We start from the raw sequence: 15,146 nt of genomic DNA on the forward strand, positions 1-15,146 counted from the left end.
GCCCCAGTTAAGGCCCTGGCACATACGGCGCGGTGAGCGTCGCGCTACAACAACCACATGAAAACTTCAAGAACAAACTTGGCATCACTCACACATTTTTCATGTGGTTGTTGTTTTCAACGCGCAACGCGTGACACAACGGACCGTATGTATTTGGCCCATTATTTTTACACTCAAACAAGATCACTTTTACCTAAGGATTACACATGCAAGTAACTTGCAGACAGTTGTGTATACATATTATAGTCGAAACTTCAATTTTTTCGAACTGACACTTGCATGTGTAAACGTTCGGAAAAAATTGAAGTTACTTTCAAAGCACTTACATTGATTACTGACAAGGAAATTTTGTCGGCAGTGAGGTTGTTAGTTGGTGTGGCAGTGAATATGTGTGAGTGTATTGGTATTTTTCGAACTGTCACTTGCATGTGTAATCACTGGGTTAAGCTCTCTGCAAATAAAGCTGAAAACAGATACAACGTTTGATTAAAGTTTTGCGTTGGGCGTCGAGAAAAAACAACAACAACAGGGCGACGACGATACCAAAGTCCAGCGTTTATCTGTTTGTCGGCATATATTTCAAATGAATTTGAATTTTTCGGCATCATGCCCAACAGTGTAAAAAAGTCCAAAACGACACAAAACTTTAATCAAACGTTGTATCAGTTTTCAGCTTAAGGCTTTTTCTTATCTAAACCTTTCATCTTCTATTTGTTCCAACATCATTTGTTTCCAAAAAAGCGTTTACTTCTATTCTTCTTTGATCATACGTTAGTTACTGACCTGCCGTATCATTTTTTCGGATAGTTAGGTTGTGGTGCATGGAATAATTAAATATTTAAAAAATCGTATATACACTAAAACCGGTTTAATATTGTATATTAATGACCCACTTAAAACACTGGTCGATTCAAATAAATGCATTAATCCCGCTCATGTTAGATATTAAAAATGTATTATCTCCAAGCAAAAACATAAATTACTTCCAAAAATTATATGTGTTCTAAAACAAATGCAATCCAATACGGAACTGCCTGTATAAATAGAATTTCGATCTCAAAACAATCACGTTTCACAGAATAAATTATGCTGACACAATGTCTTCTTGTGCCGTCTAATCACCCATTAAACCGGTTTTCGCAGTCGTATAATATTTATTTTAAAATGGCATGGAAGGAAATTGCAGCAATTAAGCTGCAAGGTATGACCATAGCATCATTAAGAGGAGATCTGGTGTTGATGGTGGGGGCAAAACTAAAAATAAATTGTCTAGAAATAATACTTTGTGGCTACTAGATTGAACAAAATACAGTGGTTTGTGGAAAGGAGCGAAAGCAGTTTGACATTTCTTTTACTGAGAGTTTGCAAATTCTTGCTGGACAAATTTCTTCTAGCAAGAACTTGCAACTCTTCTTCTTCCTGAAAACAATCAATCATCTGTTTTTAATTTTTCGTTGATTTATGTTTGTGAAAATTAAAAACAATTTTATTGCGGAAATAGCAAGTCTAATTGTATTATTTTGTAGAACATTTTCTTTTCTATTTTTAATAAAATGCAACACTGTTTCTTCCTTTGGTTCCTTCATTGGCGGACAAATTAGGTGTGTTCGTTTACTCAATAATTTGTACAAATTTGTACAAGTCCAGTAACTTCTTGCAAACGACTAAGGTCTTTTGCATTGTACTGAAGAGCAAACGAACAACATCCAGTAACAATTTGTACAAATTTTGAGTAAACGAACACACCTAATTTGTCCGCCAATGAAGGAACCAAAGGAAGAAACAGTGTTGCATTTTATTAAAAATAGAAAAGAAAATGTTCTGTTGTGGCAAGTCAGCTGATTGCTTGCAGGTTTTTGCTGGTAAGCTGTCTGTCATGGTACAATAATACAGGTAGCATTATCATGCCAGCTGATGGTAACATAATGTGTCAACTGCATTGAATTGATGTCAAATTTTGACACCTTATGTTACCAACAATTGCCGATGCGGCTACCTGTGTATTTGTACCATGCTGTCTGTTTACTTTTTACAATTTTCTTGCAAAAGAGAATAAAAACTCCTTACTCTCTGAGAAAGTTCTTGCTGGAAAAGTAACCAGACAGATTTCAAGTTACTATTTTTTACACGCCCAAATTTGTTTGTTTAAAGAGAAGTGAACATTTTACAACTTTTTTGTGTACGGAACGGTTTTTCGGGTAAAAGTGATAAAAATTGTAAAAACCTTTTAGTTCAGGAACAAAGCTGAAAAATGCAAAACCAATTCAATTGAATTACAATGTACAAATTTGAAGAATTATTTAGTTGACGTTTTCTATTTTTAATTCACTTATTTAAAATAAAATACAAGAAATGAATTTCAATAGTAAAATAAAACTACTATTATAATTATTTGTTAAAAAAATTTTTTGGGATTTTTTTGGGAAATTCAATCTGGGGAATTTGGTGGAGTTGGGGAAAAGAGGTTGAAATATACTGACAAAGGTGCATACAGATATGGCCAAAATAAAGGGGAGTACACTAGAGTTGTATAGTTCATGAACGAACTAGTTCAATTGAACGATTCATTGAATAGAGCGTATGAACTAGATCAGTCGATATAGTTCATTATAGTTCAATAGTTCACTATAATCAGTCGGCGACCGTACGATCAACGAACGAACGATTCACAATCTAGTTCAACATGTCGTTCACATATGCATAAAGTTACGCCGTCGTCAGTGTTAAGTGATGCCTTCGTAATGTGATGAGTTTGTTTACGTTTTGGATCAAGGTACAATGAATAGTTGTTCGAAAGTGAAGATTTCTTCGAAAACACATCAAATTCCACATATTCCCATATTAAATGTGCCTTAAGGAACAGAACAATTGTTCTGAATAGAAAAAAATAAGAAGAAACACACACGCACAAAGCTTATTCGCATTGACAGTTTCTACACACACACACACACACACACAACATAAGATTTTTGCTATTGTTTGTTTCTATTTGGTGTATGTTGCGTTTGATTGAACGATTATGATCCGATTGAATGAACTGGATAGTGAACTATGAACTAGATTACTGAACTAGTTCAGTTAAAAGAGCTGAACTATTGAACTAGATCTTTCAAATGAACTAGATTGTACAACTCTAGAGTACACACCATCTTTCCAAATTGACAGTCAAGGAAGTTTTACGACAGTTTTTTTTGCAAATAAAAATTTGTGTTTAGATGAAGATGTTTAAATACATTATGGTATGTATTATCTAGAGATTAGGAAAGTAATTATCCAGCTAGCTTAATAGTTCTGCTCTGTACAAATTTGTACAAACTTTTACAAAATGCTGTTCGATAACAAACTTGTTCATGGTCTAACCACTGTGTTTGTTGCCAACTTACAATTGGCCTTGACTTTGACCGTTGTTGGAATGTTGGTATTACAATCATAAACATGTTCAACAAGTGGATAACAACGGTGTGCATTGTTGTCTGCATAGTTTCACTTTCAAGAAAATACGTTGCAACAAAAACAACAGCAACGAAGCAACGTTATACATAAACAAAACAAAGAATGGTAGTGTGTGGCATTTTAATTGGTTTGTTGGCTTTTTAAGAACTACTATTTTCAGATATTTATGTGCGGACAGAATTTTATAGATGCACATCTAAAAAAGTGTGTGTATATAAATAGAAAATTAAAACCTAAATTACACTTACAGTATGTGGGGAAAATACGTCATTTATTTGACAGATACTTAATGGAATTTGCAACTATAGCTCTGTTCCTTTACGTTCAAGAATCTTAAAGTGTTACCACTTTTTACTCGAAAGGCGTTCCTTTACTTCAGACACAATACAATTCATGTGGGATCAGTTTACAACTTTTACTATTTTTGCCGGTTTTACCATTTTCAGAAGTAAAGGAACAGATCATATATTGAAGCATGTTTTATAAAATTTATAAGAATGATGATAAGAAATGTAAATAAATAAATACAATTTATAAGAATGATAAGAAATGTTAAAGCCCTAAACACATCCAATCCATTTGAGTAAAATTGGACGTCATATCTGGTAAAAGAATAAAATAACAAATACAATATAGTTCAAGTTTTTCTGTATTCTTTTATCAAAAATAACTACCAACTTTACTCAATACCTTTTGTATGTCAGCTATACCTAATTTAAGTCGTGACGTACAAAAAATATTCACCTACCTACCACAACAACGCTCTCTGAGCGTCCGTATTACCCAAATACGTTGAATCCGAAATCCCATTTAAAACACAAAAACCGCGACAGGAACTTTATTAAACATTTTCATTCGTAAAACAAACATTTTTCCTTTGCAATAAATTGTATTTCAAGTTTTGTTGGGCTTTTGTTTTCAAAATACAAAACCCACACACATACAGACATACAATAACATATAGTACGTTCTGTCAAAGTTGAAAATTTTCTACTTACAAAAAGTATACGCTCGACGTATTTCGGTAGTTCTCATAAGAATACATGTGTTCTACTTTTTTCATCACACACGCCCTGGGAATACGGTCGTATTTAGGCACAGCAGTTTATACCATCGCAATGGCCTGGGTACATAAGCTGCTGGTTGCCTTGCTTTCCTGCTTCATTTTAGACATAATAAAAATAAAGGAATAAAGGAGGCCGAGCAAATTTCGAACTGGGTTGCCCTTTTCTTTTTAATTCTTTTATCAGAAGCAAGCAAGGCAGCTTATGTACGTAGGCCTTTAATCCTCATAAAGAAGGTTAACCCTGCAAAAAGCTCTAATGCAACATAATTCCAACATAATTATGACATAAAGAAATAATTCCGCATTTACCTCATATTACGTAAAAGCTCTGTTCCAGAACTAAAAAGTTTTTACAATTTTTACCACTTTTACACATTTTGCGTTTCCGTACACAAAATTTATATGAAAATCATTTACGATTTTTACAACTTTTACGACTTTTACCACTTTATAAAGTACGGGAACAGGCCAAATTTAAATTTTTAATGATGAATTTTACAAAAAAACTTGTTTGTTGTAAATGTGGTATAAAATACATAATCTTATGCTTGGTTTACATTTACGAAATCCACTCGATTTCAACTGTCAAATCCATAGGTTAAACGTCAAATGAAATCCAGATGAGATTTCATTTGACGTTTGAGCTATGGAATTGACAGTTGAAATCGAGTGGATTTTGTAAATGTAAACTTAGCATAAATGAAACAGTTGTCATTAAACGCCTTTTAGACTATGCACTTATAACATGTTTAAGCGCATTATCTCGATTTATTTGACGTATATTGTATGAAAATGACAACTTAAATCGACTGTATTTGCTAAATCCACCATAGTCTAAAAAGTTTTATTATCGCTTCACCTTATAGTGTTTTTAGATTATCACATTATATGATATCGTTTTACGATGTGATATACGGCGAAAAATGTTGCATTCTAGCAATTAAATGACGAAACAGTCCTAAAACCTGTTTTTCCTACTAATCTAAAAACCCTATTATGTGTTGCACCATGGGTACCAAAACAGATGATTTTCGTTCTTGTTGTCAAAATGCATTATTTTTAATAAAACCCATGGTACAATAATACAGGTACAACGGCAAAAACAGCTGATTATCACATTAGTTGTCAAATTGCATTATTGTGAATAGAAATACATACAAAATGTAAACAAGTCATTCACAGTAATGCGTTATTTTGACGATTGGTGTGGTAAATGGCCCGATTTGTGTTATCGATGTAACACCTTCTTATTCCGCCATGATAAAACCACATAAAAACGTTAGCAAGTAATTCACAGCACCGACGTAGCCGACGTAGAAATGATTTTCGATCCTATAAGATATTAGCTTATGGTACACATATTTATAATTTTTGAATAAAATTTTAAAATGTTCTAAATGTTTCAAGAAATATATAAAGTATCAGGAGGAAGTATTACAGAGAATTATTTAAATACATTGGTATACTTATTGTCCAACATATTTGAAAGTATAAAGTCGAATGAACACGTTACGCTTTTTGAGCAATTTTCCGCATAGTTGTTGTTAAGTTTTAAGGCGTTGTTTAACCGTTTATTCGTAATTTTAGGCTGACTGCAAGTGTTACTGATTTCAGAACAAGATATTTATTTGTATTTGTTGAACGTTTGTTGCATATTACGTCCAATAATTTGGCTTATAAACAACATATAGAAAAAACATTCTTGGGATCTTTTGTTTTTTTTTTTTTTTAATTTTTGATAAAATCAGTTCAACAATAAAAGATAAAAGCGTTGCTTAATTTTGTGGTTTTAAATTTTTGTATATAGTTTCTAACACGTTTTTGTAATGAACTATTTTGAACATCATAACAATTACAAATTCTTTATTATGTTTGTAATTTGCAAAAAAAAAAAAAAAACTATATCAACCATTTTCTTATGATATAATTCTTTTTCACCGCAGTGTCGCCCGTTGAGATTATTTGAAACTGGTCTCTTGCTAAACATTAGTAAATGCCTATTGTACAAAAAGGATTTTCTGTCCTATTTTTCAGGGTGATTATGAATGTAAACTACTGTTGATATTCATAATTGGGCTGTTTATGTTTGGTTCGTGAGTTTTCTCACGGGGAGTTGATATTCATAATTGGGCCGAATGACAATAACATCAAGATTATTGAGGTTAAAGTTTATATTTTATTTATTGCATATTATTTCTAATATTTCAAAATTACATTGAATTGAATTGTATTTTGGGACGTACTTTCAATGGATACACATTTCTAGAAATGTTCCTTTTTCCTTCTTCGGCAAAGGACTTTGTGACGACAAACGAAATCAAACAAGTGAGCAAAGGCTATAGTCGGGACGGGGCTGACCATGTGATACCCTACACCACTACCCCTGTGCATAAGCTTTTCACTGGTAAACATTTTTTTAGGGAATATAATCCGACTACCATAAGCAACCAAAATTTCGTGACTATCCGATCAAAATTACGACCTGTAGCGTAATTAAAAGGTTTAGATGGACAGACAGACGGATGGACACACATAGCCAGATGAACTCAGCTCGTCGAGACCAACTTATAATACCCTCCCCACATAGTGGTGTAGGGTATAAAAAAACTGGTCGGAAACAGATTCTTCTTCGTCAAAATCTCAACAAGTATCAGTCGGCTTTGCGGACAGGAATATACCCAGAGCCTGTGTGAACTGAAACTTACATCTATGGAGAGATTGAATAGCGGCTTCATAACCAAAATCCTTTAAGCCGAAGCTATGTATTAGGAGGTTTTCAGAATTGTGTAGCCATTTGCGGACGTATAAACTTGCCAACAAAATATAGATTTTATCATTGATCACAAGTGTTGCGAAGAAAGTACCTGAAGGAATGGACCGGACCAACATTGTTTATTTTGGAAGTAGATATTATTTTGGGGGTCATTCCTTTTAAAAGATATTGCGGCCACCAGTAATTTCAGTTCTACACCAATGTGGTTCATTTTCGAGCTAAAACTAAGTTTGGACAAAATATTACTAAATCCAAAATTTGGCCCAAATCTGTTGCTCCATTCAAGAAAAATAGCACATAACGCTTTAGCTAAAATTCTTGAAATTTGAGGGGAAATACCAGAAGGAGTAGACCGAAAATCACCTTCTTTGAACTTCATATAAGGCTCGCAGAAATATGGCGCTAAACAAAGTTTAAACCAACGTAATATCCGGTTCGAACATTGTTGTGCGCACATGGTAGGTGCCGTAAGTGTTCTTTACAGCTTTCGAGCCATTTTCTCTGGAAGTATGGACTTGCCCCTGAAAAAACTTGTGCTGTAGTAATAGCGGACCCGAGAACGCTTGTTGCAAAAAAGCAAAGCGTATATTTATTTCATGTTTTTACTTATAACTAAATTATTAGCATAAAGGAAGTGAGACCATATTTACTAATTATCCAGAGAGGTCTGCAACTGCACTTTTCTGAAAATTTTAGAAATACTCTGTGGATGGATATCGAAAGAGTGGATCGATATTGTCCATATTCGAAGTGGATCGAAATTTGGACAAAATATCACAAAGGCCAAATTTTGGACAGAATCGGTTGATCTGTTCGAGAATTATCGTGTTCTCCAGGCAGCCACCCAGATGGATGGGCATATATAAGTGGACTCCAAATTTTCTGAAACACATTTCTTCCAAACACTCTTTGCCCTTAAAACCATTATTTCGACGAGGCACATTTTTACTAAATGCTAAGAGTATAAAAAATGTAGGTTGGGGAAAATTGTGTTTATGGATTTGTATACATGTATAGACCTTGGATTGGCGGCAGAATTTCATTTTAAACGAATTCAAGACTGGTTGCCAGAGTTTTCCTAGTTCCTAATCAACTTATGAGAAGATCCACGATAGGAAACCAGAATTTCTATAAAAGAAGCCCGACGATTGTCCCGCGATTGGGTGCTAGAATTTCATCATGGATAGACTTACTATTGCTCAGCATTAGTTCTCTATCAAGAAAACCACTATCAGCCTTCAGAAATTCTTTGCGATAAGATCTACGATTGAACACGAAAATATACTTAGGGAAATAACTACAATTGGTTTCTTTATGACAATAGCAACGATTGAATTTCCGAAATTGACCATATTCTGACACGGCAGCGTGATAAAAGACAAAAAAGAAGACGCGTGTCTCGGCGTTTTTTCCTTTATTTATATAACTGCTAAATAGACCTGTAAATATAAAAAATACTACTGGATAACGTCATGATATCCGCACGCATAAATCAATTCTCTACTAATCTCATTTTCCTTCCACAAATTACTCAATAAAATTGGAGTGGAAAATTAAAGCCGTGATTTTGAATTTTTGTGAAGTAAGAGACAAAGGAAAGGTCCTCAATATTCCATGTAAACAAAAAAGATAAATCTTAAGATATTTCTAAGGGTTTCCGATTGTATACTCCTTATTTTGATCTTACCGAAGTGATATCACTGAATTACATAACATTCACTGTAGTTGTGAGTTATTTGATAAATGATACACCCAAAAATATATGCGATGATTAATATATCTATTGTTTTGAACATATATTAACTCTGATATATTGTCAAAAAGACAAGGGACATTGGCCAAGAAGACTTACGTCATTTTATTTAAAATATAGTAATGAACATCAGTAATATAAGTGTAAAATAAGGTTTACGTCTTTGCTAAATAAGAAATTTTCGCTAACATGAACTTTCAAAATTTTGGTCAGGTGGCCCCCCCCCGAAATGAAATCCTGGCTACGTCCCTGATTCACAGTAATGCGTTATTGTGAACAAATTTTGAAGTTTATACCCCGCATGGCATTCTTGCTTAAGTCATATCTGGTAAATGACTAAAGACCAAGTTCGACCTAATTCAAATGTGATTCTAAAATCTTTTTATTAGGTCGAACTTGGTCTTTAGTCTTTTATCAGATATGACTTCAGCAAGAATGCCATGCTTGTTATGTGTCGAGCCCTTTAACCGGATTTAATATACCCACTGGGGTTTTAAATGTCAATTCCATAGCGCAAACGTCAAATAAGTCCACATAAAGAAGGTTAACTAGACAAAAAGCTCTAATGCAAACGCCGTTTTAGACTGATTCCACCATGATTAGGTATGTACGATAACCCAAAAGTTTGTACAAATTTGTACAAACTTTTACAAAATGCTGTTCGATAACCCTGCGTTTACAAATGACAGGACAGTTGACTACATGTATTGATTGTCAAAAGCCCAAAACTTGTCTGTGTGACGTAGGCGTCCAGACAACTGCAAAAACAGTTGTAAAATTATGAATGAAAATCGTCTATTTCTTTTTGTTTTACGTTCACATTTTTTGTTTTTGGTCATGTTCTTTTGTTTTCAACACATTTCAATTATTATCTCACTTATTTGTACAAAAATGCCAAAAATTTGTCGTCCTGGCTGTCTGTGAAAAAAGGATGGACAGCTGGGAGACAGCCGACAAATGTTTGTATGTGTTAATAAATCAGAGTTGTATTTGCAGACAGACTGTCTTGTGTAAACGCCTAGTAACAAACTTGTACAGTAAGGCTGGGTACACATTGTCAGTTTTGAATGACGACATTTCGCATTTATCGATAACTGTCAAACCGTCCAGCAACCTCAAAACATTTTGTGGTTGCATGATGAATGACAAAAATGAACGGCCAAACTAGCAAGCAACAACAAAGCTGTCATTCAAAACTGACAATGTGTACCCAGCTTTAAAGAGAACTGAGAAGCATTGCAAGTAGTTGCAAGAACTTGCAAATTCTTTTTACTTGCGAAGTTATCGAACAGGCCTATTATGTCCTGACATTTACACAGACTTACACCATGGCACAATTACCCTGGTAGTGGCGTCGTAAAATTTTGAATATGTTATGTCAAAACGTTCTTTATGTTGTTGGGGAAATTACAACATACAAAATGTAAACAAACAATTCACTCCAATGCATTATTGTGACCAAACGTTTGGTATGATTTGATGTAACACCTCCCAGCAAAAAGTTTGGAAGTAGTGCAATGCAGAGTTATGATTTCAATACATCTTTCGAGGCAGTCCACACGGAGTTATGAAAAATGCACTCCGCTCGATACATTTTAGAAGCACTCGCTTATAGATCTCTAGCCAAGCAAGCCAATTTTTTGATCCCCACAGTCGCAGTCTTTTTTCTGAACACAAGAAAGAGTGTAAAATTATAAGAATTTGTTTAAAAAAATAAAGAAATACAAACTAAAGATAAGAACATTGCTGTACTTCACGAGACGCAAATTATTTTTTAAGTGGAGTTAGAGTTTTTTTGGAAATCTGATGCATTTTATAAAAATGTGTTTAAAATACATAATCTTAAAGAAACATTGGTTTTATTGAGTAAAAATAATATCATGAAATAACATCTGTTTGTAGCAATGTTTTATAAGGAATTTGTTAAGCTAATGCAAATATAACTTTCTTTTTTGCATCATGTGTATTTTTATACTATTTATTATTCTCTAGCAGTTGTGTCCATAACTTATAAATAGTGAAGCAATATCACTTTTATGGCAAAAACTCATATGAGACGAATATTGCCACAGATATCGTATGATTTTATTTGAAATTAATATGCGAATGTAAAAGTTAACATCGCGATTTACACGGAATATAAATAGAATAGTCAACAATTCAATAAAAGTGTAAAATAAGCTCTGTTCCAGAACTAAAAAGTTTTTAAAATTTTTACCACTTTAACACATTTTGCGTTTCCGTACTCAAAATTTATATGAAAATCGTTTACGACTTTTACCCCTTTGTAAGGTACGGGAACAGGCCAATAATCTTAATGCCTAAAATTGTCAATTAATGCACATTCCACTAATGAATATTAAGATGAGAAACTTTCCAAGCAGAGCTTAAATCGTGGATTTCTATTCGAGAATAATTTTACATACATTAAAGTACAAACGATATGTTTGGGCAGACAATAGACCTTTTTCACCAAAAATACCCCCTCACATTCTTTTACCAGAAATGTCCCAAAACTTTACTCAAACGTTTAATCGTCTTCTAAGTGTATAGTCTAGACCAAGTTTTAGTGTGAAATTCAAATATGTATTGAGCATCATTATTTATGCAGTGATCATCTAAATCCATTTCAGTGTGAAATGCATAATTAAGTGCAGTACACATTGTCAGTTTTGAATGTCGATTTTTCGGAATTATCGATAATTATCCAACCGTCCAGTAACCACAAAATATTTTGTAGTTGCATGATGTATGACAAAAATTAACGGCCATACTAGCAAGCAACCGCAAAGCTGTCATTCAAGCCCGATAATGTGTAGCCAGCTTTAGTGATCATGATTTTAAGTGCGTTTATAAAAAATTGCAATAGGTATCCATTGCAAACGGCATTTGTAATTTGTATTTTCATTTCTGATCTCAAGCATTTAAATATAATGATGTCGTCTCTGAGTCTGACAATGTAACTTGCCTACTGGTTGTCATTCATTCAATTGTGTCTGCTGTTGCTGATTGACATTGATTAATTTTATTCATTTATCTATTCAATTGTTAGCTGAACTTCTTGTTGATATGTTAATTTTTCTCTTTATAATGAAGCTATTAATTTTGCATTAAAACTAAATAACGTCAATGTAAAAAAGGTTAAATCAGGATTTAGAAGGATGATGATAATGCAAATTTCCTTGGAACACCGTGACAAAATCAAATATGTTTTGCTGTAGGTCTATAATAGCACGGTTACACTACAGCTTTTTGCCGGGTTAACCCACTTTATGAGGATTTATTTGCTTAATCTGCTCAAATCTGACCAGATTTGCCATACAAAAATTAAATCCTCTCATGACTGGGTTTATTTTAAATCCGGCACAAATCCACCAAAAATACAGTGTTGTATTCGGTATTTGTGCAAAAAATGCAACTCTACTCAAAAAGTACCAACAGAGTTTGTCGGATTTTACACGTTTACGATTGGTCGCATGAGATTTTATAGAGTTAATGAATCTAAAGTTATTTGGAAATCATAAAATTATTTATTTATTTGTTCATTAAACACTTTTTTAACAAAAAGTATGATTGCTACCGTGATACAAAAATGTTTCCCTGTGTGTAAAATATACCAACATGAGCAAAGAGGGGACGATATCTCATACGAGAAATTGTAAAAGTGTAAAACACGACTTTATTAGTTATTTTGTATGTATACGTAAACAAACATCAGCTGACAGTTTATATCCTCGAAAAGCTAAGTGTAACCAGCAAAGATTAACCCACTGGATTTATTAAACCAAGTGGGTTAACCTTCAATAGTGTAACCGGGGTATAAGGTAATGTTTGCACTAATATTAATTAATTGGCCTGTTCGATAACTTCGCATGTAAAAAGTATTTGCAAGTTCTTGCAACTACTTGCAAGTACTTCTCACTTCACTTTTATTGAACAAGTTTGTTATCGAACAGCATTTTGTAAAAGTTTGTACAAACTTTTGAGTTATCGTATGCTTGGTTTACATTCGGCGTCGTTTCGTGATTTCGCGCGGAATTAAGCAAAATTTATCTAGATTTCGCATACAAAAATGAAATCATCTCATGAAATCTCATCTGGATTTCATTTGACGTTTAACCTATGGAATTGACAGTTGAAATCGAGTGGATTTCGTAAATGTAAACCAAGCATAAAAAGTACCAAAAGTTGCAACACTTTTCACGTATCACAATAAACAAGGTAAATGGTCAATTGCTGCAACAGAAAATTTTAGTATCAAAATGTATAAACAATGTGAACAAAATATTAAATTAATTTGTTACAAGGATATATTCCATCGTGTTCCCGTACTTTTTAATCATAATGTTAGAATAAAGAGCGAATTGTCAAAAAATTTCTTTCCCATACAAATTTCCTAAAAAATACGGGAATGAAAAAATTACGGAAATTGTAAAAACTCCAGCAGAAATGTCAAAATCAATGTATCAGCTATCATATTCAGATGCCAATAAACATGCTGCTAGTTTTTACTATGCCAAATTTGTATAGCAGAAAAGAGAAGAGGGTGTTTGTTATTCAGCACTATTTTGGTTTAAAGAGAAGTGTAAGTTTTGCTAGATTTCGGAGTACGGGAACGCATTTGTAGCACTAAACGGGAAAACTACTGCAAGTAGTAATATTTTGCAGGTTCTGAACACAACTTTTATCTATAAAAATTTATTATTATGATGTCTCAACGATAAAATCATTTTTTTATTTTTTTCATTTGTTAGTATTAAACACAATTAACACGATATATAGATAATTTTCGAAATAAAGCAGCAAAGTTCTATATTGTAGTATTTTTTTGATGACTAATTCAATTTAAAACAGCCTCTTTTGAAAATTCATGTTCGATCAGCTGCGCATATGCATCTACCTTGATTATTGTGATATGTTTGAAATCAACAAAAAATAAGTGTAAACACCGGGGTGTATTTCAGGATTTCGCGAAATCCAGTGGATTTTGGAGTGTAAGTGGAAACTTGGTAGTACCGACCTAATATTTGGTGTGTCTTTTTACTTACTAATACCCTAGACAGACGGCAGCGTTAATTTTCATTAAGGACGACATTTAATTTTACAGTGACAGACGACAGTTTTTGCATTTACGAAACATCTGATTGCTGGTAAACAACTGTTTGCTATGTAAATTGTGTCTCTGAGCATGAATATATGACTATGCTCTCTCTCCTACATGAATATGGACTCTCTTTTACAGCATTGCCATATTGAAATACCTAAATTCAGTTTAAATTCCCTTTGATTTTATGTGTGTTCGTTTACTCAAAATTTGTACAAATTGTTACTGGATGTTGTTCGTTTACTCTACAGTACAATGCAAAAGACCTTAGTCGATTACAAGAAGTTACTGGACTTGTACAAATTTGTACAAATTGTTGAGTAAACGAACACACCTTTTGTGCATTAATAATACGGTTACACTAGAGTTTTTTGCCGGGTTAACCCACTTCGAGAGGATTTATTTGACGTTTGGGCTATGGATGATTGACATTTGAAATCCAAACCCACTGGGTTAATCCGGTTAAGTGTAACCGGGGTATAAGAATGTGGATAAGGCACAAATTAATTTGAAGTAAAGCCCCAAACACATCCAACGTTTGAATACAGTTTTGTGTCATTTCTGGCAGAAGAATAAAGAAAAGTTGAAACTTGGCAGCACTTTGTCTTTTATTCATCTACCAGAAATGACACAAAACTTTACTCAAACGTTTGATGTGTTTACAGCTTATGCTAGGTTTACATTTACGAAATCCACTCGTTTTCAACTGTCAATTCCATTGGTTAAACGTCAAATGAAATCCAATGGATTTCAGATAAGTTTTCTCTTGACGTATGCGCATAGGAAATGACAGTTGAAATCGAGTGGATTTCGTAAATGTAAACGTAGTATTAGGGCAGTTAATGCAAATTAACGCTGCCGTCTGTCTACGATATAAATGTAGCTGAAAATTTTTTTCAGCAACTTTTCCTTTATACAACTGTCAAAATCTGCAACATTAGTAATAATTACAGCTAATTATCACGTAAAAAGACACTGCTATTACAATAACTGATAT

This window comes from Musca autumnalis, unplaced genomic scaffold (assembly GCF_047663935.1).
Source record: "Musca autumnalis isolate F117 unplaced genomic scaffold, ASM4766393v1 scaffold_4, whole genome shotgun sequence".
In the NCBI taxonomy this organism is placed as follows: Eukaryota; Metazoa; Arthropoda; class Insecta; order Diptera; family Muscidae; genus Musca; species Musca autumnalis.